The sequence below is a fragment of the Mustela lutreola genome, chromosome 8, assembly GCF_030435805.1.
Source record: "Mustela lutreola isolate mMusLut2 chromosome 8, mMusLut2.pri, whole genome shotgun sequence".
NCBI classification, from domain to species: domain Eukaryota; kingdom Metazoa; phylum Chordata; class Mammalia; order Carnivora; family Mustelidae; genus Mustela; species Mustela lutreola.
Window position 1 is genome coordinate 83,707,487 of NC_081297.1, and position 24,039 is coordinate 83,731,525.

Genomic DNA, 24,039 nt, shown 5'->3' on the forward strand with positions numbered 1-24,039 from the left:
TCTACTAGATTTTTTGGGTATGAAAGCCAGGTTTTAGGGCTGGTGCAATTGTTTCTCCTATACTTTCAATAAGGATGGAACATACTTCAGAACAATTATAGAATATTTTTCCCTCTGAGGACATAAATGAGTGTAGTCAGCCATCTCCAATTTCTACAAAACTATGCCTGTGCTCCAAGAAATGTGTAAATAACAGGAATGTCTGCTCTAAAGTTCTCGCCCCAAATTTAATTGAAATCAACTGTTTAAAATACATTCTTAGGTAAATTTTACATTGTAGCTCATAATATTTGTTATATAATTTTCAGGATAGCTCAAGAAGTATTTGCCACAAAAGAAATTGGTGTATTAGGAAACTGAGCCATGTTCATTCCCTCCCCCCACCCCACTGTCCCATGTCGCACACAACTGTGCATGTTTATTTTTACATAAAACTTCCCAGCAAGCCTTAATCATTTCAATCAACTCAGTGAAAACTTTAAAAGAATAACAACTTTTAAATCCTCAAATTGCCTAGCATCTTTGAATTAGAATCTTTCTCTGGGAAATAATTTGCCAGCGTTGGCAAAGAAAGCTGTGCATGAAAACGTTTAAAAAAAAAAAAAAAAAAGGCAAGCCATTACTAAACACTACAAATATGATTGTGAGGCAACATGTTAATTTAAAGCCATGTGGGCTTTATTTGATGTAATATGTCAGTAGACATTGCAAATACTAAGATTTTGGAACCTTGAGGGAAATTTGATTTTGGCTAAGAAATTGGGTTCGCTGAGGACTTTGGGACATCAGAGATTATAAGATTATCCTTTCAGCTAGTATTGACCTCATGGTGCTTGGTATTGTGAGAACACCATACACCCTATATTGAACCCTCTTAAAGCACAAGAGGTGAATTCCAAGCCATTTGTCCAACCTCAGATTTGCAAATATACTATAACATGTAATTTCTTCAACTCTCTAATGTGTATTTTTTTGGCTGAGAGCCTTCCCTTTCTTGTACTTGATCTTTACTTCTATCATTAGCCCTAGCTGTGAGCTTTTTGCTGACCATCCCAGGGAGAAACAAGTTTTAAGTCTGTTCATAGGAGTTCCTGGATGGGCAGAACACAAAGCCGTGTAGGAAGACCGATGTTTATGGTTGGATGGGCCCCATGTAACTTGCCAGACAGCCCACGCATATAATTTAAATTGTTTCTCAGCTCAGCTAGCACTACTTGTCAGGGACCTTGAACCTAAAAATTTGCAAATGCCAAGGGTCTGTTTGAAAGAAACTATTCTTTGATAACAAAGTCTTATTGAGGAGGCAAAGCATACTTCTGGAATATTTTAAACACTGAAAATCAATATGTGGTTAAATGCCCATATGAATGAAGAGGTCGAAACACTGAATCTTGTTGGCAGTGAGAGAAGGGGAAGACTCCATAGGGACATAGCACAGAAGGTTTAATTATTTGAACAAGACATGAGGATGGGATACAAATAGGGTTTGGTCATGGGTAGGCAGCCACCTAACTTACTTAACCATCACTCCTACACCAGTCAGAGGGAGCCAGGATTTTGGACTCAGGCCTATCTAGCTCTGGAATGTGCGATGTAAACCTTTATCCCATATGGTTACTCTTCCAACTTTGTAAACTCAACCAGTCTGTGAGCCTCCCCCTTCCTTCAAGGTCCAACTCAGTGATAGCCTCTCTCTAAAGTCTTTTTAGATCCTGTAATCTACATCCTGTAGTAGATTTCACATCTTTAATTATACAACTTTATTTAGTCTTTTGTATACCTCTTTCCCCTGAGGGATTGTGAGGATCCAGTCCTCACAGGAAGTACAAATTATATCCCATATTGAGCGCAGTGATTTGGCCTGTACACTGGATGTGGTGTTGGGAGTAGAAAAAATGGAGTACAGAATGAGTGTGGTTCAGAGACAGGAGTAGAGGTGATGTGTGAAAGAGAAATAGGCTGTCCTTGTTACATGAAGGACCAAAAATAAAGGAGGTAGGAGTGGAAAAGAAGCAAAGGAAGGCCTTAAATGTCAAAGTCAAGAATTTGGACCTGACTCTGCAGACATTACAAGCCAATGAAAGACTAGCTTGACTGAAAAGAAGATTAAGAACATCTCTATCTAAATGGGAAGTTGGTGATGAGTAACTTAACAGTATATTTCCCCCTTATTATTATTTGGGTTGTATAAACTTGTCTTTCAGTCCAAAAGAGTACTGGGTCACATTTAGGTGACACATTTCCTCCAGACATCCTGGAGAACTTCAGGAAGTGGCGGGGATGATTCAGCAGGGGACATCTTCCTGAACCATGCAGAGATTGGTATTTGGATAGAGTTATTCTTGCCAGGCTGTGAAGAAGTCTTTCCATAATTTATGTGGATGTTTGCTCAGCCTTTTCCCAGATGTAAACCAGGCTGAGGATAAGACTAGATGGGAAAAAATTCGGAAGATTTGGGGTCCCTGGTAAGTCTTTATCCTGAATACTTTCTGAAGGTTCTGAAGTGGCCTTAGCTTACCAAGGGAAAGATAGACGGTGGTTAGTTAGTTTGGTTCTTTGATTACTTTGGTAAAAAATGGAATATTGTGGACTTTTATGTTCCTCATACCTCAGGGTAAGCTCTAATTTTAGAATCAGAGGAATCTTGCAAATCCATTTATATTCTTATTTTAGGTACTTTATCTTAAGCTGTGCAGAGGTATACTTTACTACGTCTACTTAACATTTCTAGCCTACAAACCTTTTGAGATTTCTTTTTATTATCTGTAACTTTTCAAAAATTGAAAGTATTATCAGTATAGCACAGAGATTAATAATACCAGCTGTGGACCCAGATTGCCTGAGTTCTGATCCTGATTTTCTTACTTAATAGCAGTGTAACTTTGGGCAAGTTATTTAACCACTGTGCCTCAGTTTCTTTATCTGTAATATGGGGATAATCATTTTACTTTCCTTACTGCATTTTTGCCAGAATTAAATGAATGCATTGTCCATTTATTGAAAGTAGAACTATTAGAATAGTTTCTGGTACATAAGTTCGCAACAAATATTATCTATTATTGTATTACAAATGAGAAAATTAAAGCAGCCACAGGTTAAGTGATTTAGGTAATTGTCCAACAAGATGACTAAGCCAGGATTAGTGTGTATTTCAACATTTAGTCAACTGTGAGTGTATTTAACCAGTCAGCTGTGCTATACTGACATAGAGACCAGAGGTCAGGAAACTTTTTCTTAAAGGGATGGATCAGTTAATAAATATTTTATACTTTGCAGGACTTAGACTCTCTTCTGCAGCTACTCAGTTCTCATTGTGTTCTGTAAAAGCAGCTATAGACAGTATGTAAATGAATAGGTATGGCTGGGTTCCAATAAAACTTTGTTTATAAAAACAGATTGCTGTTTTTTTGTGTGTGGGTTTTTTTTTTTTTTTTCCTTCCCTCCCAGACCTCTGCTTCAGATACTTAAGCCATACCTTCATAGAGACTTTGGATTCAATTTAGGTTTATTTATTTATTTATTTATTTGAGAGAGAGTGAGCGAGTGTGCATGCACAAGCATCCCAGAACATGACTCGGGGTTTGGGGGAGCAAAGGAGAAGCAGACTACCTGTTGAGCTGGGAGCTGGATATGAGGCTTGATTCCAGGACCCCAGGATCAAGACGTGAGCTGAAGGCAGATGCCTAACTGACTGAGCTCCTCAGGCGCTCCTGGATTCCATTTAAGGTATGAAACAGGTATTATAATAAAAAATAACTTCACCTCTAAAGGAGTATGTCTAACATGTTATTCTGACTTGTGATAGTCATGTTTTAGAAGATCGAAGTAATTTAGAAAATAAGCAGTAGTCATGTTTTTTCCCATCTCAAAGAGATATACTGAAGTCACTTAATGGTTTGGAGGATTATTCTTAGAATTTGAAATCTGATTTGGGCAAGATGCTAAGGGTTGTCTTATTAAATAAACACACATACAGGGGCGCCTGGGTGGCTCAGTGGGTTAAGCATCTGCCTTCTGTTCAGGTCATGATCTCAGGGTCCTGGGATTGAGCCCAGCATTGAGTTCCCTGCTCAGCGGGGAGTTTGCTTCTCCTGCTCCCTCTGTCTGCTCTTCCTGTCATTTGTGCTCTTTGGCTCTCTACCTCCCTGTCAAATAATTAAAATCTTTAAAAAAATAATAAGTAAACATAAATACAGACTTTTTTGTTGTAGTTGTTCATTTTTGTGCAGGAAAAATGTATGAGTCTAGTAACAGGCTATTGTAATTATCCTTGCCATTACACAACAGGTTTTTCTGCTAGGAATATTGTTTGCATGGGTTTGAATTTTTTGTGGCTTACTTCTCAGTTTAATAAAGTGTTCTTTTTAAATTAAACTTGTCAGCGAACCTTTTTGTGAGTGGCTGTGTTAGTTCATATTTATAGCTTATGTCTGTTTCTGAGGAAATGACTAAAGTCGCTTGCATTCGATCAAAACTGTGTGACAAAGGACATCTTTGACTTACTTTAACAAGGCTCATGATGGAAACTCAAAAAATCTCATGGTTCATGTTTATAAGTGTTTTTATGTATTCAGTCTTGGTTGGGCCAAATAATCAGAGCTCTGTGCTAAGGGAGGGACTGAAAATACTCAATGCTTCCCAATTGAATGGATTCCTCTGGAGCAAGTTCAGGCAACACTTTCTTAAAGTCTTTAACAGTTTTTTTATTGCACATGTTTAGAATTGGGTTTTATGGAATAAAATATATGGAATATATTTTTTCTTCTCTTTAAAACATTCCACTAATTTTCTGTATCCTCGTCTGTATCCTATAGGCCCTCATTTGTATTTAGATGTGTGACCTCTAAACCTTGCACATGTAGTTTCTAGGAAGGAGGCTGATGGGGTTGGGAAGGGGCCTGGGGATGTAACTGACTCACAGAAATGTGCTGTGTCTTGCTCCTGCAGAGGTCCCTGTTTCCCCACCTCTGGAATATCCTCAGGCTTTCCCCATCTCAGTGCTGTCCCCTCAGTGTTGGTCCCTTCCTTCTGGCAATGTCTGTGTCCTTCCTCCTGCTGTTCGCTCCAGGGCAGGAGAAGGGGGCACAGGCCAAGCTCAGGTCTGCTCAGACCCAGGTTGACCTGTGTGCTGGGACCCCAGCTAGAACTCAGACCCCCCACAAAGGCCCTGCTAGAAATGGTGGTTGGATTTTGCTGTGATTATTGTTCCAGATCAGTTATGGTATAAACTCATGGAAATTTTCTGTTAATGTAATTGTTAATTTCAACCCTTTATGAGCACTCAAGGAAACCACTTCTCCAGCCAAATCTTGGATCTCAATGTAACACAGACAAGAGTGAAATTGCTGTGTCGGCTGTCCCATGTCACTCACTCCGGCCTCCGTTCTCAGAAGCATCTATGGAGTCGGGTTCCTGCACACTTACTTTGAAAACTGTTGATGAATATAACTTTATTTTTGGAGCACACATTAGTCTTAAAATTGGGCTTGCCTATGTATACACGATTAATTGCTAAAAGTTCACCTGGATTGGTGTGTCTGTATGGGTTATATATGAAGCCAGCTTTAGGGGCGACCACATAGACAGACGCTTACCTGAGTTGAGAGATTTAAGACAGCCTTTATCCCCCATTCATGCCTGAAATTCCATTGTCAGTAATGCATTTTATTTCTGTGTTAAGCAGCTGCCTCTTTTGAAGCTCTTTTTCAAATGAAAATATCCCCAGGAAAGCTATCCATTAAGCCTTTTGAACCTTAGTGCTGATCCTGTTTCTTCCCTACTTAAACATCTGGGGTCACTGACTCCTCAGAAGGATAGATAGAAGAAGCAAGGAGCCACACTGCTCCTTCATAATTTGGTCTGGGACTGGCTCTGACTCTGTGTACATTTGATAACCGCATATGAGGTTATCTGTAGTACTTAACTGGGAGATACTTGCTTTCTTATTTAGATGGAGGTATTAGGAGGTATTTGAATAGTGAGCACCTCAAAAGGAACTTCTATTCCTAAATATTCCTTTACTTCAAAATATATTTTATTACTGTACTGGTGAGTATGTACATGCCATACATATAGTACCGGGATCTTTTTTTTTTTTTTTCCCCGAGTATATGTTAATTACAAGAAGTAAGGAAATTAAGTCTAGGTGCAAGTCTAGAACACGGGGTGTATATGTTTCTACCGTATTGTCTGCATATTGATTTTCTTTAATTGATTGACTTCCCCTTTTTTAATTGATTTCTTTTTTTTTTTTTTTTTTGACCTTAACAACTAAATATAGTAAAATTGTGGTTCGTTTATGTACTTGACAAACATTCATAGAGTGTCTAACATGGTGCAGGTACTTTGTGCTATAAAAAGGAATGCTGGTGGTTTTCTCCTGAAACTCCGGCTTCAAGGAATATTTGAGGTTGCCTAGCAACTGGGAACTAAGGAAGAAAGAGAAGGGAGTGCTGGGGTTGGGGCGGGTGGAGAAGAAAAGAGGAAGAAGGAAAGAAGGATAACTAGAAGGAAATTAGTTAAATCTATTGGTCCTTAACACATTTTCTTGTTTTTATTTATTTATTTTTAAATATTAAAGATTTTATTTATTCATTTGAGGAGAAAAGGAGAAAAAGAGAGCACAAGCAGGGGGAGCAACAGGCAGAGGGAGGGGGGAGAAGCAGACTCCCTGCTGAGCCCCAGGGCGAATCAATCCCAGGACCCAGGGATCAAGACCTGAGCCCAAGGCAAGTGCTTAACTGACTGAGCCATGCAGACATCCCAGATTTTTTTGTTTTTGATTACACATGTTACCTTGTTAGATGTTCTTCATTGCTTGTAAAATAATTTATCATCTGTCCGCTTTATTTTTTTTCTGGTATGCTCTAATTTGAAATTAGTTTTAATTTTTTTTTACAGTGTTGTTTCTTTCCAGTATAAAAGAATTTTATGGACCGGTTGGCCAATAAGTACATGGGAGGTTTGAAGAGCTGAAGGAAAAAAAATCCATCTTAGACTTGCTTTTTAAAATGTGAGTAAACTCTCTACTCTCCATGGTTTATTTCTGAGATCTTTAAAGCCTGAATATAGAAAGGTAATTTCTGTATGTTCAGTGTGTAAATTTTTCCCCAGTAGTAAAGTTACTTGACTATGTTGGTTGACTCATTAAGTCTATGAGAACTGATGACCCACCCCACTCTTGGAAAGTTTTTTAATTCTTGAAGTGCTATGACTCACATGGGTGATTATAGAATTTTGACATGGTGTGGCAGTCTGTGAGCAAATCTGTTTGGCACCAGGAATGGAAATACAGACCAGGTAGCCCATGAACAGTACCACCCTCTTCTCAAATCCTTTGTTGCCTTTGTCCCGCAGACCATTTCAGTGCCACATCGAAGCTAGTGAGAATTGGGTCAACCTGTTAATGACCCTATAGGCTTAGAAAAATGAGATGTTTTCACATAAGCTTATTTACTCCCTTCCTCCCTGGTATTTTTGTTCAGTAATAATAATAACAACACCTAACTATTTCTTGAGCATCTGCTAAGTGACAAGTACTTGACTCATTCAAGTCAATCAGTATTCAACACATACTTTTTCTGTTTGTGATGTGCCAGTCCCTACTCTGACACCTTGTGTTATTGTCATGACAACATTTCAGGGACGAGTTAATATTTTCAGGAATATACATGAGGATATTGAAGTTCAGAGAAAGGTAGGGAGAATGCTGATGGTCACACAACTGGTAAGTGGCAAAACCTGGAGTGTGAACATGGCACTGACTTTTTCTGACTGGCCATATCCTAAGTGGTGTTTAAAATGCTCTTCCTGACCCTGCTTTGGTAGGAGCCTAGAGTCTTAATAGAAATATGATCCTAATTCTTCTAAACCTTGGCCATAGTCACAACAAGGAAGGAAATTGGAGAAACATCCTCCCACATTTGAGAGAGAGCTTTGGTGCTTGGATGGGGAATTAAAAGATACAATGTCCAGTCCCAGCCCTTCCATGGAGTTCCTGTGTGTCCTTGCAATAATTTAACATACACGGGAAACAATTACTTCTATTTATGCCAACTGAGGAGAGCAGACCAGATATTCTCTGAGGTCTCTTTCAGTCAGCTTTTTATGGAAATATGGAGGAAAGCCCACAAATCATAAGTGGATAGCTTGAATAATTGTCACAAAGTGAGTACACCTTTGTAACAGCACGCAGATGAATGGAAAATTGCCAGCACCCCAAATGCCCTTGGAAATAACTGATTAATTCATTTTGCCTGTTTAAAAAATTCATGTGACTAGAACCATGTCCTATATATTCTTTTGTGCCTGGTGAATTTTTCTTATTATATTTGTGAAATTTATCTCCAATATTTATAGTTTTTCCGCCATTCTCCTCGCTTTCACAATATTCAGTTATATATCTGTTTTCTAGTTGCTGGACATTTCGGTGGTTATCCAGTTTGGATGAATACCAGATAAATGCTCCAGTGAATATTTTTGTGCCTGTCTTCTGGTGATGACTGTCCTATTTTGTTTGTTCAGGGACTACTCAGTAATTTAGACTCTGCCGATCTGGGGAGGGTTGTTGGACTAAATGAGTATCTTTGAAAGTAGACACGCTGATTTTAGGTGATTTGTCTGCCTCAGCCTGACCGTCTGGGCGTGCTAGTCAGGAGCAGATGGAAGATGTTTTGGCAGATTGCTCTTGAGGGTGTGGCCAGGTGGGCCCTTGTCTGCTCTGTGTGTGGTGTGGGAAGGCTTGCTCCCTGACAGCAAGGGCTCTGCTTGGATTCAGGAAGGAGTTACAGAGAGGAAGAGAAACTAAATCCAGAAGTGATAGACATCTGGGCTACCCTAGAAATCCTTAGGATATCTTGTCAGCCAGATCAAGAGCTTGGAAAGCTGACAATGCAGGGGAAGGATCTCTGCTGTGAGACCTAAAGAGTCTGAAGAGATGAATAAAGAAATAAATACTGATCCAGGCGGGGAGGCTGAATCTCAGAAGCAGCTCTCAAAGCATTTTCTGAACAAATTTATTCTGATTTTGTCAAATTTCTTTTTAAGTCTAATTTTCTTTTAAGGAAGTTTGTAAAAACCTGTCCCTAATGTATGAATCTTGAGCTAAGATGGACTTAATCGGTAGAATTACCAAACTGGGGGAGAAGAAAGTATTTTCAAACAGATTTGAGGAGTGGGCCTGGGGGCCTTGCTGTGTGACCATTCTTTGTGAAAGTCACAGCTCCCTCACCTTTTCCCACGATCTCTCTGGATTAACTTCTCATCTCTAAAGAAGGGATATTAACATGCTGATCTGATAGGTTTGCTGCAGAGTATCAGCCCTGTGCTTTTGGGTGTGTTGCATGGGTGGTAAAAATAATAGTCCTTATTCTTACTGTTTTTCTGAATCTTATTATGGATGTTGCTGGTTTGACTCTGCATCTAATTCTTTATAGGACTTTTCAGGTAATTCTTTTTAAAATATAAGACTAGGTTTTTTTTTTTAAGTATGGTGAAAACTAATAAATATTTTCCTACTTGCCTCGCCTTAAACTGAAATCTGAGGGAAGATGAAAGGAAGCATTTGTCCATGTGTTCTTGGCAGGTCCCTCCCCAGGGTGAGTCAGTGAAGACACTCTTGGTTGTTGAAACTGCTTTACATGGTTAGTTCAAGAAGAGGCCAGTGGAGCTAAGAGTCAGGGGGAAGTCGGGTCATTTTGCACAAAGGAAAAATCATAGTTTTGTTTGGGAAGAATTGACTCTCAATTCTCAATTCTCAAAGGAGTGTTTTCAAAATATGACCTAAGTTCACAAAATAGTTAATGTCCAGAGCAGATAAAAAATTAAATGACTGGAGTCTTGTGACTGATATAAGGCTATATTGAGCGTATCTAGATATATTTTCACATTAATGGTCTCTAATACACATGCTCTGTTCATTAAAGGGTGTGTATATTTATATATAAGCTACATAAATAAATGTAGTTAAATAAGTGGCCTAGCTGGATTACGAAAGCTGTACTTGGCCTTCTCTTCTATCCCTTTTTAAATTCTCAGTTCCCACATGACACAGTTGGGAGTGTCCCACCCCCCAAAACTGGATTTGTTTTGTTGTTCCAGACATCAAAGCAAACATTGATTTAAAAACATTTACTAATTGTCATAGAAATGACATTGGATTAATAAAATGAGAATAAATACCAAATCATGTTATTACTTATTACTTTTAAGTTCTGTCCTTTGTCCTCTTATACCCAAGTATAAGAGGATACAGGAGGACATCTAGGGAAAACTTAAACTAAAAACTTCAGTACTTCCAGTCATTTAGATGTTCTGATAACTGGCAAACAGAAGAAATATCATTTGCCCCAGAGCAGAGGCAACCCCCTGGTCTCTCCATTGTTTTCATGGTTCTTGAGATCACGGGTGGCGATGGTGAAAGCTGTTTTTTCTACCCCTTTGGAGGTTGAGTGGCCCCAGACATAAGAATGAGGTGGAGCCTCTGCTCTGGTTTTGGTGGGGTCTTCTCTTCTTCAGGGTGAGGAAGGCTGTGGGACTGTCTGTGTCATCAAGCAGGCATGCTTATGTAATCTCTCCACCTTGTCATATAGTGGGATTTTTTTGTTTGTTTGTTTGTCTTAGATTTTATTTACTTATTTGAGAGAGAGAGAGCACAAGCAGGGGCAGGGATAGAGGCAGAGGGAGAAGCGGACTCCCCACTGAGCAGGGAGCTGATGTGGAACTCGATCTCAGGATCCTGGGATCATGACCTGAGCTGAAGGCAGACACTTAACTGACTGAGCCACTTGGGTACCCTCATGTAGTGGTTTTTGAGCAGGCGGCTGAGATAGTGGTGTCCCAAAGAAAAGCAACCCCCCATAACTATGTTCCTTTGGGCCCTCTTTGTCCATACCCTGGTAGTATTTTTCACTTTAATTATCATAGGGAGGTTGAAGTTTTCTATGTCCCCACTGCCTTTTGTGGACCAAACATTTGCTATTCTAGGTAAATTCCTACTGTGGATTCTCAAGGTGCTGCTGGGGGTTGTTGACCTAACTGGAATCGTGTCACATATGTGTTATGTCTTGAGCTTTATTAGTTCATTATAACTTGAGGCAATATGTAACTTTCTTTCCATTATGAAAGCCACAGAAGATTTTTATTTCCATTTGTCCTCATCTAGTCCTCTCTCCCTCTTCTACAGAGCATCTCGGATCTCCTTTACAATCAAAGGGAGGTGTGGTTGGGTTTTTAGAACTCTGCCTTTAAGCAGCTGCTTCCTTTGTGTGCAAGGGTGTGGATGGAGTTTGAAGGCTGCAGGAGCTCTTTGCCCGCCACTGGGCCAAAGCCACAGCTTCTTTTTATTCTCAGTTGCTTTGTTTTCTCCCCACCCCTTAGGAAACTGGCTTCAGTGACTTTGATTTTTTTTTTCTCCTTGATACAGATATGCAAGGGCGCAACTGTAGACTGAAAGGAAATGTTTACGCATTTAGCAAATAAATAATCAAAATATGTGGAGGGTGTGTGCACACACAGGCCTTGGCTCTATAACGGGACAGGTGATGTGTTTTTTTTTTTTTTTTTTCAAGTGCTCTGCATTTATGTATTTAATTAGAAGCACTTAGCACTTCTGATGATACTGACTCATATAGTCTCAGCAGGTTTTTGTTTTTTTTTTTAAGATTTTATTTATTTATTTGACAAAGAGAGATCACAAGTAGGCAGGCAGAGAGAGAGGGAGAAGCAGATACCCTGCCGAGCAGGGAGCCCGACGAGCGGCTCGATCCCAGGACTCTGAGATCATGACCTGAGCGGAAGGCAGAGTCTCAACCCACTGAGCCCCCCCAGGCGCCCCAAGTCTTAGCAGTTTTTTAAGAAGGAAGAGGGTCCAAGGGAACTTTGGCTCTCATGTAGTGGATCTGTGGGTTAATATGACATTTTTTGAAAAGCATGGTTCTGGCTCCAGAATTTCAATCAGCCAAGGCTCTCTATAGCTTAGGGAGCAAGGATGTGGGAGAAGGGATTTCAGTAATTCTTAAATCTATTATTTAGCAGTAGCTCAAGGCTTTGTACATTATAATCAAAGAAATGAGGTTGTGTCCCCAGGTGTGTTTTGTGTTCCTTGAATACCAAGATGCTGCCCTCTGCTTGGGAAGGCACAGCCCAGAGCTTGTTCAATTTAAGAGGAAACTTAAATTAGGAGTGTGGTTAATTACAGCCATTGTAGCAGGACCCATTAGTCTTTCGGCAAAAAGAAAAAATGCTATCTCTTGAGAAATGATGGTAGCTTTTAGAGCTTGAAATAGCCTCAACAGCTTCCTGTGACCATTGCCTTGAACTGAGGTCAATCCTTCGCCAGTGAGGGACTCATCAGTACCGTGCATTAATTGTATTTGTCTTCTGTGTTTTAGTTTGTATTTTAAAATGCAAATTGTCACTGTACCACCAGCTTTTCCTGTTTTTCTGTTTTTTTTGTTGTTGTTGTTTTTTTACTTTGTTCCTTACCTTTGTGATAGTAGTTCTGTGCTTGATTTTAGATACATAGGCTATTTGATACTGTGATATTAAGAGATTTTAGAAGAAAAGGTCATCAGCTGTCTTTCTGGGCTATTCTGGGCATTTTGTACTGTATTTATTTTGGGTCCAGCTTTTCCTGCCCTTGATTTCTGATTAGCTGTTCCTCCCCCTTGTCTTGGCCTCTCATCTTGCTTGGAAGCTTTTCAATAGGTCTGAACTTGGATGACTGTTTTGTTTGACAAATAAACACAATGTCAACCTTGGGAGGGAGGGAGACCCAGGATGGAACTCTTCGTGAATGCTTCTGGTTCTAATGCATGGGATTTCTGGAGCCAGGACACCAGCTTCCAATATATCAGTGTCCAGAAGTTGTTTCCTGCTTGAGGGGATTAGCTTTTACAGAGGGAAACATGAATCCTGGGGCATTTGCATAAGTTTTGGATGGTGTGTGGGATTTATATTCTTGCAGTGTGTAAACTTTTAGAAATTAAAGAATGGATTATTTGGTTCTTCATAGTCGAAATGGGTCCTGAGTGAGGTCTGGCACATAACAGCCCTTTCTGAAGCCTCGTATCCCAGAGAGAATCTCCTGTGTTGTTGGGATAGTGAGAAAAACAAGCATCAAGTGGGAAGCAAATGGCCTTCAAGGACTATCAGACCTTCCAACTAAGACTAGTTGCAGCAGAAAACAGTGACACCCAAAACACCTGTTTATGTTGACCCACGGCACCCCCTGGCCTGTTGGCCCTTTCTCTGGCCTCCCCTTTTTAGCTAGCCAATACAGCAGCAAGCACTTCCCTGGAAGTCTGAGTGACTCTAGAGGGGTGGAAAAATGCTCAGTCATTCTACTGGAGGGTTGTAGGATTCAGAAAGCGTTTTCTGGTTCTTCCCTTTGTGGCCCTCCGGAATCCTCAGAAGGGGCAGCTGAGGAAAATCACGTGCTACAGATGGCTCTTTGTGATCTTTACCTGATCGATACAGTCCGTTCTCATTTGCAGCAGTCACCACAGGTGCTGAATTAGTGAATGCTGAGCCACTGGCCCCAGGGCATGTGTAAGTTTTAGGTTCCTGTCAGTCTCTGTCACAACATTTTCTCGGTTGATGAGTACATAACTTTGTTTCTTTTTTGCTGTTGTTTTAAAGATTTTGTTAATTTGAGAGAGTCAGATCATGAACAGGCGGTTGGAGTAGTGGGAGAAGCAGACTCGCCTCTGAGCAGGGAGCCCAATACGGGACTCAATCCCAGGACCCTGGGATCTTGACTAGAGCTGAAGGCAGACCCTTAACTGACTGAGCCACCCTGGTGCCCTCCATGGCCTTGTTTCTGTTTTTTGTTTTAAGGCACCTCATTTAATATTTAATATTTAATTTTGTTGATTTAATATTGTTGAATATTGTTGATTCATTAGCATTGAATTTAATATTGTTAATTCATTAGCATTGAATTCACAATCAATTGCACTCTAACCCATCCCTGAACAGAGCTTTTTTTTTTTTTTTTAAAGATTTTTATTTATTTACTTATTTGATATAGGGGGAGAGAAAGAGAGAGAGAGATCACAAGTAGGCAGAGACACAAGCAGAGAGGTCGGGGGGTTGGTGGGGAAGCAGGCTCCCCGCAGAGAAGAGAGCCAGATGCAGGGCTCGATTCCAGGACCCTGAGATCATGACCTGAGCTGAAAGCAGAGGCTTTAACCCACTGAGCCACCCAAGTGCCCCCTATCCCTGAACAGAGCTTATCTAACATACCCGTTTTTCTCTGCAAGGCACGTCACAGCCCTCTTGTGCTTAGCCCTGTGCCCTAGAAACACATGTTTATAGTACGAGTGCTGATCTGAAACTAGAAAGCAGAGCATTGCCTTGTTCCCCCTCAGCTGGGACCGTGCTCAGAGGCAACTCACATTTTTTGCTGCGCTGTGCATGCCCATAAGTGTCCATGAGAACACTGCTTGTATTGATTTTGGGGTTACAAATGAATTTTAGCAAGATGGCACATCCACAGGTACCTGTTGTGGAACATAAGCAAAGTGATCTCAATTATTGTGGCAGCAACCCTTTTCAGTTCAGTGCTGTAGTTCACGTACCAAACCAGTCATTTAAGGTAAAAATGAATTCTGAGTTTGTATTGTGACCATTACCCAGAAGATGTCTTTAAACAGCCTCGTGTGAGATGAAGACCATTACAGACAGCTTGCCCTGTTAGTGACTCCTGTTGTTGAACGGATGACAACGCTTCTGCCAGGCTTTGAACACTTGGAGGAAAGGAGCAAGGTCTTGTGTATCCCCATGTCCTTGACATGAAATGATCACAGCCAGACATAGTGGAACGGCGACTAGAGGGAGCGGCAACTAGAATGAATGAATGAACGAATGGAAGAGCAAGAAGACGTTATCTTGGTAATGCATGAACCTACTTCAGATCACCTGAGGAGTCTGATGCATCTTTTCAGCTTAGATGATTGCCTGTCTCCTATATTTATTAAATTAACTCATGTAAATACTTACTAATTGTCAGAGAAAGTAGTGTAGCATGGACGGTATTGCAGCTGGCCTGAGAGAGGAACAGCAGGACCACCAACCATACTGAGAAAACTACATAAGGGCTAAAACTGCATTTTAGTCCTTCTCCATCTCACCACATAGCCTGGCTAGCTGTTTCTTTTTTTTTTTTTTCCTCTTATTCCTGCTGCCAGCTTCCCTTTTCGGTCCCACTGCCGTGCTTCTGTGATCAGAAACCTTTCTGGATTTAATCATCTCAATAGCTTGCTTCAAAATTCCATTCTCCCTGGAAGATACAGTTCAAAACCCCTTCGTGATCTGGCTTCCATCCCGGCACTTCAGACTTCTCTGTCTCTTACCTCCCTGTGCTCAAGCAAAACTACACTTTACACTGTTTGCTATGCATGCCTTTTAGGACTTCTGGCTTTTGCTTAGGCTCTTCCCTTTGCCAGTCTTGTCTGTTTCTTCTTCCAGATCGTCCCCTGTGTCTGGCAAGATGTCTGTCCCCCCCCCCCCCCGCCAATTATGAGCCCTTCAAGGGAAGTGTCTTTCTAACTATCTTGGTGCACAGCCTCTAGGATGTTATGTTCAGTAAATGTATTTGAATGGGTGAAGGAATCTGAACATTATCTGGAGGATTTGGAAATAGGAAGACTTTAGAAAAGATATTTTCAAGTTTAAAAAAAAAAGAGGGTAGAATATCAATTTCTACTCAAATAGAAAAATGTGACTGTTCTTTTGTTGACTAGCTTTGTCTGTTGTACAAAACTGAGCTTTTCCACTCAGGAAACATCTACACTACGCCACGCTTGGTGGCCCCCAATAAAAATATCCAGGGACTAGACTTAATTAAAGTAGAAAATAGTTAAATTTTATATGAGAGGAAATGACATGCAATTTCAGATATTATCTGTTTCAATTCTTTCCTGTAGATTAACCATTCATTTCACCGAATATTTATCATGGAGCTACCATGTCCAAGAAACTGGGCCAGGGACTTTGGAGCATGAAAAAAAAAGATAAGCAGAACACAGGGGCTTTTGTCTAGTGGGAGACATGGCAGCACATTTCTGTAAAACACGGTAAAATATGCACTTATTACAGGGAGTGCTATGGTAGCACAAAGGAAGGTGAGATTATTTCTAATCTGCTCGCTCCTGCAGAAGAGCTCGAGTTTAACATGAACCTTGAAAGGGTGCATTTAGGAGTAAGTAGGTAGCAGGGTAGGCTAACATGGTTGGGGCAGTTGCGAAGAGAGGGGACAGTATAAGCAAAGGTACAGAGGCATTCCTCAAGGAACATGAGGGGCGAGTGCAGAGCATTATAAAATAAGACTGGAAAAGTACACTGGGATCTGATTTTAGAGTGATTTAATGACAGTTTGCTTGGACATAATTCTATAGGCATAAGGAGCTGTGGCAGATTTTTAAGAGGAAGATTTTAAAAAGGAAATATGTGACAGCAACTACCAGCAGCTAAAATTTGTAAGCACATATTGTGTGCCAGGCACTCTTTCTAAATCCTCACCACAACACTTTGAGGTTAGTACTACTAGGATCTTATTTTGTAGATAAAATGGAAGGCCCAGAGTGGTTAAGTAACTTCGCTGCATCCACAGCAAATAAGAGGTAGGCCTGGGATTTGAAGCCAGAAAGTTTTGTTGAGAACTTTGGGTTTTGAACCTGGGTTTGAACAGTAGTCTTCAAGGAGTCTCTGAACTTTCTGAATTATTTACAAAGTGTTAATATATGTGAATGTGTAAATTTGTTTAAGAAAAAAAAAATGTATAACTTTAATCCTGTAAGAGGAATTTACCAAAAACAGTTAGTAAGGACTCTAGAAGCACTGTTTTGCGCTCACAAGTTCCCCAGTATATTTAGCGCCTTATAGGTGACCGTAAGCATATGCTGCTGCTTAGGGTTAAAAAGCAAAACACTCTTGCACTGCTGGAAATAAAAGGAAATGTTGAAAACAGTCTGCAAGAATTAGTACTATAAAGTGGCAGGTTGTTTCTTGATTTGGGAAAAAACAGAAAATGTCCAAGAAGGTCTTTTTTGAAGGTAAACTTGAGGTCTCCAGGCTACTTGGAACTTGTGATAACTCAAATGAGAAAAGAGCCTAGCTCAACATTTGGCAAAAATTAGTCTTTTAAATTTCAACAAAAGCTAAATAAACTCCTAAAATCTGAAAGTTTCTAAAAAAATTCCTGTATGCTGGTCTACTTTCAACTGGATCAACTTTTTACAGTTAGAGGGACTTGTGGGATAGATGTTTATTAACCCAGGAGACTGAAAATTCCTTGCAGCTTGTGGTGAATCCAAAGGCGCATGCTAATATGAATGGATGAATCCAGATTAGAGAATTGCCTGACCTATATCATTTGAGAAATCAATGCCTAAGTTCTGTTTAAAGATTGTATTGCTTTAAATATGTACATCTTTAACATACTATTTTCACACAAGTATAGCAAATGTAATGTTTTATTTTCATAACAATCTTCTAGATTCCTATCTATTGGGGTTTTTCTTAACATTTTTCCCATCTTTGTTGCTCATTTTCTATTTTATATTTTTTTTCTGGTTTGTTTGAAAGTAAGTTACTAATACCGTGATGCTTCACTCTTAATTTCCTAAGAACAAAGGACATTCTTTTACGTAGCCATAATGTTCTTATTATAATAACATCTAAGATAATAGTGATATTATTATAATAACCTAAGATACAGATATAAGATAAGATATAGATATAATGACCTAAGATATAGTCCATATTCATATTTGTCTATCTATTAAGAAATTTTTTTTATCATTGTTTTGAGAATTTGGTGAATGACTCAGTGAAGGATTATGAACAGCAATTGGTCATCATGTCTCTTTGGTCTCCTTTGTGAATTGTCTGGTCTCCCTGACTTTTTTGTTCTCTTCTATTTGGTATTTCATAGTGTAAACATGTTTGAAAAGTCTAAGATGGTTGTCTAGAATTGTCTAGAATAATTTCTTATATTCTGGATTCATTTGACTGTTGGATTCCTCATGATCCAATTCAGGGTAAACACAACAGTGGTAGCAATAGAAGATACGTAATGTTGGTTAGGCTGAATCAAATCGTTTGGTTAAGCTGGCGTTCACCAGTTCTCTCTATTGTGAAGGTACCTAATCTCCCTGATAACTAATGTGTAGTCTGCTGGATAGTTCCCTGAGACCATGTGCATGTCTTGTTCCCTAACAGCCATTTACCCAATGGTTTTGGCATTCAATTTTTTTAAGTTGTTATTTAGATTCTAGTTAACATACAATGGAATATGACTTTCAGGTGTACAGTGTAGTGATTTAGCGCTTCCGTATAACCCTTGAGCTCTTCACAGCAAGTGGGTTAGCATTCTTTTTGGATTCTTATATGCGTCTGTGGTTATGGTGGTGGTTGTGATAGGGTGCTAACTGAATTTGTGGTCACTTTACTGGCGAAGAATTCTCCTTGTCATTGTCATGCCTGTTTGGGGAGAAATCTAGGCCCCAAAGACAGAGGGCTGTTGAGGTGATGAAAGGGAAACATGGAAGCAACTCTCCAAGCCTGCATTGATAATGAACTTGTCTGGTGTTTGCCTTTGTGAGTGGGTGCATGGGAAAGTTCTGTGAGGAGAGGGAGATTTGTTTAATTTTGGGGATTTGCACTTAAAATAATAAATCTTCATCGACACAGATGAGGACAAATGAAGTTAAATCGCCATTTTGATTTTCTTCTAGACCAAGAGAATTCAGTAATAATGAGAGGAATTTTCATTAAACAGCCACAGTCTGAATGTGTACCCTCCCATTTGAAAAGGCCTCAGAAATATTTCTTTGGGAAGCATATTCGAAATCCAAAGGGCATCAAGGCTGTGGAATTCCTTTGAACGGTGGAATAGTAAACAAATTGTTTGGTAGGGGGATTTCTTGGTCTAGGTTTATAATCCTTTTGGGAATTTATCTTAAGGCTTTTGTACCCACCCGACCCATGACTGGCTCACTCAATGATTCTGTGTTATCTGATGAGGATCTCATTTCACTTTTGAAAGCAGGTGTTGTTCTCTTTGTTGGGGGGTGAGGGGGTGAGGGGGTAGGGGGAAAAGCTTGACTCCTGGCGATGCAGTATAAAGCCTACTCATGCATCTTGCAATTAGAGAGTACATTGCTTGCCGTAGACCTCCTTCCACTTGCAACTCATGATGCAAAGACTTATTTTTGAGGCACTTCGCTATCCTTCCTGCCGAAACAAAACCATTCTTAACTCTTGGGGTAAAAACCCTACCAGGCGTTCTAAGGAATTCATTTATAATTTGTTTCATTTTTCTTTTCATTGTTTGATAAGAGGATTTTGGAGGTTGTTTTTGTAACTAGGTAGACCTAGACCTGTGTATCCTCTGGAGCCATGAAATTTCAACATTATGTTAAGTCTGAAGAAAATGATTTTGTTTTGCTGGTACGGCGCACATACTTTTTTCTCTCATTGGGATCCTACTGAGTAAAAAATGGACATGGGGTGGGCAATAAAATTTACGTTAGTCTCCAATTCTGTGTGTGGAGAAAGCTGAATGCTCTCTATGTATGCTTGGTAAGTTTCACCACAGTCTGGCCCATTATGACATTGATTGTAGATTATGAGTATCTAAGGTAACACTTGTCTAGTGCAACTAGCTGAACTTTGTGGGTTTCAAGGTTGAGCGGTTCACTTGAAGGAGTTGTTTTAGTTTTGGATATTATGATAATGGGAATCCCAAAATGTTTTGGTTATTTCGGTTAGCGTGTGTCTGGCAAGTGCGGTCATTCGAAGCTTAAGATCACAGCAAAGGTAGGACCTTCCAGGGACCACTTCCATTTTGCTCTCAGTCCTTTTGATGTATAATGGGCCTCCTCTAACCCCAGCCCCATGTGTGTGACAAAAAGTGGAGAACCTGGTTGTAGTTTAACATGGAGCTAATAGCGTCATAGCATATTTGACACCATAATGAAGAGGAGATAATGAAATATTTCCTGTTTTTAAGCACTTTGACTTGCTTTCTGAGATGTAGCATGATAACCCCAACGAATATTTCAAATTCTAATTCTTGCAAAGAACATTTGTTGTAAAGGCCTGTAAAATACATTGTTTGAATTTTAGAGATAAACCTCATGCCTGTCAAGCAGGTTTATATAACTTGAAAAGTAAGCACAAATATTTAAGCAAGTCTGAAGAAAATGATTTTGTTTTGCTGGTACGGCGCACATACTTTTTTCTCTCATTGGGATCCTACTGAGTAAAAAATGGGCATGCGGTGGGCAATAAAATTTACGTTAGTCTCCAATTCTGTGTGTGGAGAAAGCTGAATGCTCTCTATGTATGCTTGGTAAGTTTTCACCACAGTCTGGCCCATTATGACATTATTGATTCTAGAATATGAGTATCTAAGGTAACACTTGTCTAGTGCAACTAGCTGAACTTTGTGGGTTTCAAGGTTGAGCGGTTCACTTGAAGGAGTTGTTTTAGTTTTGGATATTATGATAATGGGAATCCCAAAATGTTTTGGTTATTTCGGTTAGCGTGTGTCTGGCAAGTGCGGTCATTCGAAGCTTAAGATCACAGCAAAGGTAGGACCTTCCAGGGACCACTTCCATTTTGCTCTCAGTCCTTTTGATGTATAATGGGCCTCCTCTAACCCCAGCCCCATGTGTGTGACAAAAAGTGGAGAACCTGGTTGTAGCTTAACATGGAGCTAATAGCGTCATAGCATATTTGACACCATAATGAAGAGGAGATATTGAAATATTTCCTGTTTTTAAGCACTTTGACTTGCTTTCTGAGATGTAGCATGATAACCCCAATAAATATTTCAAATTCTGTTTCTTACAAAGAACATTTGTTGTAAAGGCTTATAAAATACATTGTTTGAATTTTAGAGATAAACCTCATACCTGTCAAGCAGGTTTATATAACACTGAAAAGTAAGCACAAATATGTAAGCCATCTTGCTAATGAACAGGGCCTCTAATTCACCGGGAGCTGTCTTTCCAAGTAGCTCATTTCAGTTGAGTTTTTCTTAGAGCTTGACTTAATTACTAGAGAAAGAGTTAAAATAACAGTTCTGGTTACTAGTGCCGTGAAAGTAGGAGATGTCATCTTTTAGACAGATCATCCTTTTAGCCTAAAGCAACACTAAGGCTTCTTGTATATTTGTTGAATGGACATTCCAGATTAGTCCCTAACCTCCCCTGGGGTTAGGTTTCTCAGTCTGTGGGTCACCACCTCTCTTGACCTTCCATGGATTTCTTTTCACTTCCTGTCTGTCCCTTTTCCATCCCCATACCTGCTCTTAACTCTGTTCGCCCTGACTTTTAACATAAAGAATAGCAACTCTAAGCTGTTGTATTTCACTTAAAAAAAAAAAAAACTATATAGGAAAAGTTGAAAGAAATAAGATATATTCAAATCATTTAAAAAGTTTTATAGAGACAGACGGCTCTGTACCAGACACTGTGTTAGGATCCTCCAATAAAAAGGAACTAAAAGTCAGTAGGTCAAGTAGTTATGTAAGGAGAGCTGAAAAGTACAAGTCACCGGGGGTCGGGGGTGGCAGGATGGGAGCCTGGGGGACGGCTTGGAAGGATGTGGTCAGCTTAAGCCAGAAGGATCATTCTGGGCCTCATAGTAACTCGAGAGTTTGGAGTCTTTAAGGACGAATTTCCCAGGCAGTGGGCGGACTCGAAAAGGCAGTGGGGGGGAATTCTTCAAGAATGGAGAAAGTAATTCCTGTGTTTTGTGTGTTGGCCCTTAGGAAAAACACGAGTCTCCTTTGCGGAATGTGGTGAGTATGAATTGAAAGAAGATCTGGAAAGGGCAAGGCTTTGTGATTGCTGCTAGATGCAATGGCTATGGTACAGTTGGGGAAGGAGGGGCCTGGGCTGGATCTGGAAAGAAGGGACCAAAACTCCTGAACAGGTGCGGTAATGGGACTCAAAGTCCTTGCCAAGTCAGAGAGAGGTGAAGGTGGGGGAGGGTGTTGGAGGGAGCCAGTCAAAGGGAAATGCTCTTAGAGAGTTGGATAAAGTGAGGAGTCTGCCTGTGAAGAAGCTCAGGACGTGACCATGAGTGTATTGCTAAGAAAGCCCTGTTGTTTGAGGTCTTCCCTCCCATCGTACTGTCTGTTATTCTTCCGGCAATATCATCTCCACTGTGTCTCACATGTAACCAGTCATGTAACCAGGACTGCACACTTAATGCCACACCAGTTTATCCAGCAGCTTCAAGTCCTCCACTTTAAACTAACTCAAGCAACCTCAGACACGAAACTTTTAACAATTAACTTCCGCATGTTGAATTATTTTTTAGTAATCAGTATGTACCTCATACAAACTTATCACCTGTAACCTGTTCTGGTTGAATGTTTACATGGCTTTCTTTCTTGATCAATGAGCCACCTGAGCCCCAAGGATTGAGTGTCTGTTTTTGTAATTTAGAAGAGTATCTGGCACTTCTTTGTGCTAAATATTTGTGGAAGGAAGGAAGAGAAGAAAGGAGAAAAGGGAATTGAAGTTGAGGAAAGGGAGGAATTTGAGACCAAAGACTCCGATGCTTTAGGCACCTGAACTCTGCAGGTCAAAAGCTGAAGGAAGGCTCTTGGGTAAGCCTGTGGGTGGTTATAGAGGATGGTAAGTGGTTGTGGGGAGGGGAGTTGATATCAGTAAGAGGAAGAGGTCAGGGCAAAAGGGTGAGAGGTGAGTACATTCTTCCTTAAAGAAGCTGAAATTTAGAGGGAAGTTTGCCATTTGTAAAGGAATTTCAGAAGACATGGTGGGGAACGGACTGGGAGAGGACTTGCTTGAGTCAAGATCTGCAGAAACCTGTAACTTTGGGTAAATATTGCTTCTGTGGAGGAAATACTTCAATGTGAATTACTCTTAAACTCTCCCTCTGGGATGTCCCTTGGATCTGGTTTTCTGGGGAGATCCTCCCTAGAAGCCATAGCAGCAGCAGCAACGAAATTATCATTATCTCGTTCATTCTCCAACAATCCTGTGAGGTTCGTATTATTATCTTCCCCATCTCTGAACGAGGAGGGTTAAACTTGGAGTGGTTAAGTTGCATTCCTAATCCTCACATTCCTCCCAAGTGAGCCACTCATTCTAGCCACTGCAGCACTCACTAGAACCAGTCAGGTCTCCTGGGAACATCGGATCTACCGTCTGAACTCCTGAAACGCTGCCAACTGAAATCTGCTTCCTGAGTGACTCAGTATCTCGGCCACTTGGTCGAGCCATAGAAGTTCAACCAAAACCACACTACCATCTTGGGAATCTGTTGGGTTATACTACTGCCTTCTGACAATGGGCATTTGGGTTAATATTAAGATGTATTAAGATGTAATATTAAGATGTATTAATATTAAGATGAATATTAAGATGAAAATGTATAAAAATAGAGTAAAATACAGTAAGAAGGGAGGAGGAGGAGGAGACCAAGAATGCCTTCAAATTAGGAACGCTAATACTGCTTAAAATTCGCAGAGAATATATTTCAGACTTCCAGACAACATACAAACTTTCAGCCCGAGTCAAGATGGTGGGTTGGAAGAGGAAGACATGACTAATATAAGAGTATGTGTTATATTTATTAGAAAACAATTAACTCATGGAGATTGTAGAATGGGGGCTGTCAAATGGTTAAATCTGGCGATAGAGGGTGTCCTAATTCGAGGGAGTCTTGAGGTTGGATTCTCTTGCTTCTGTGAGAGAGTCTTTTCTTTCGTGCCAACTTATGAGGGCTCTCAGTGGCCTCCTTGCGGTGTGGTCTCCTGAGAAGTGAGGAGAGGACTTGCTGCCTTAGCCAGCGGAAAACCCACCTGAAGTTCACACAGGAGAGGGCCCATGTCCTGGAATGAGTGTCCTCCTTTTCCGGCTGACCTGATGAGACTGAGGAGGTCTCTACAGTGCTTGTCATTTGGTTGGCAGTTGACTGGTTTATCATCTGCCAAGAAAATGAAGGAGTTAAATATGCAAATCCTGGATAACAATCTGGCTAATATTTACCACTTAT

At 40.2% G+C, this 24,039-nt stretch overlaps 1 protein-coding gene across 5 annotated transcripts in view; it reads left to right on the plus strand.

The window, feature by feature from the left end:
• The window catches only part of PPFIBP1 (PPFIA binding protein 1), a 177,583-nt gene that overhangs the window by 57,560 nt on the left and 95,984 nt on the right, over positions 1-24,039 (plus strand). Inside the window, exons 1-3 of one of the 5 annotated variants that reach the window (XM_059187573.1) lie at positions 6,902-7,012; positions 14,655-14,892; positions 21,782-21,811. The exons of 1 other annotated variant lie outside the window; for it this stretch is intronic. The gene's annotated coding sequence lies outside the window, so the exon portion shown is untranslated. Of the gene's footprint in view, positions 1-6,895; positions 7,013-14,654; positions 14,893-21,781; positions 21,812-24,039 lie in introns of those variants that run through there. 3 more of the 5 variants (XM_059187576.1, XM_059187572.1, XM_059187575.1) reach the window with 3 other exon arrangements.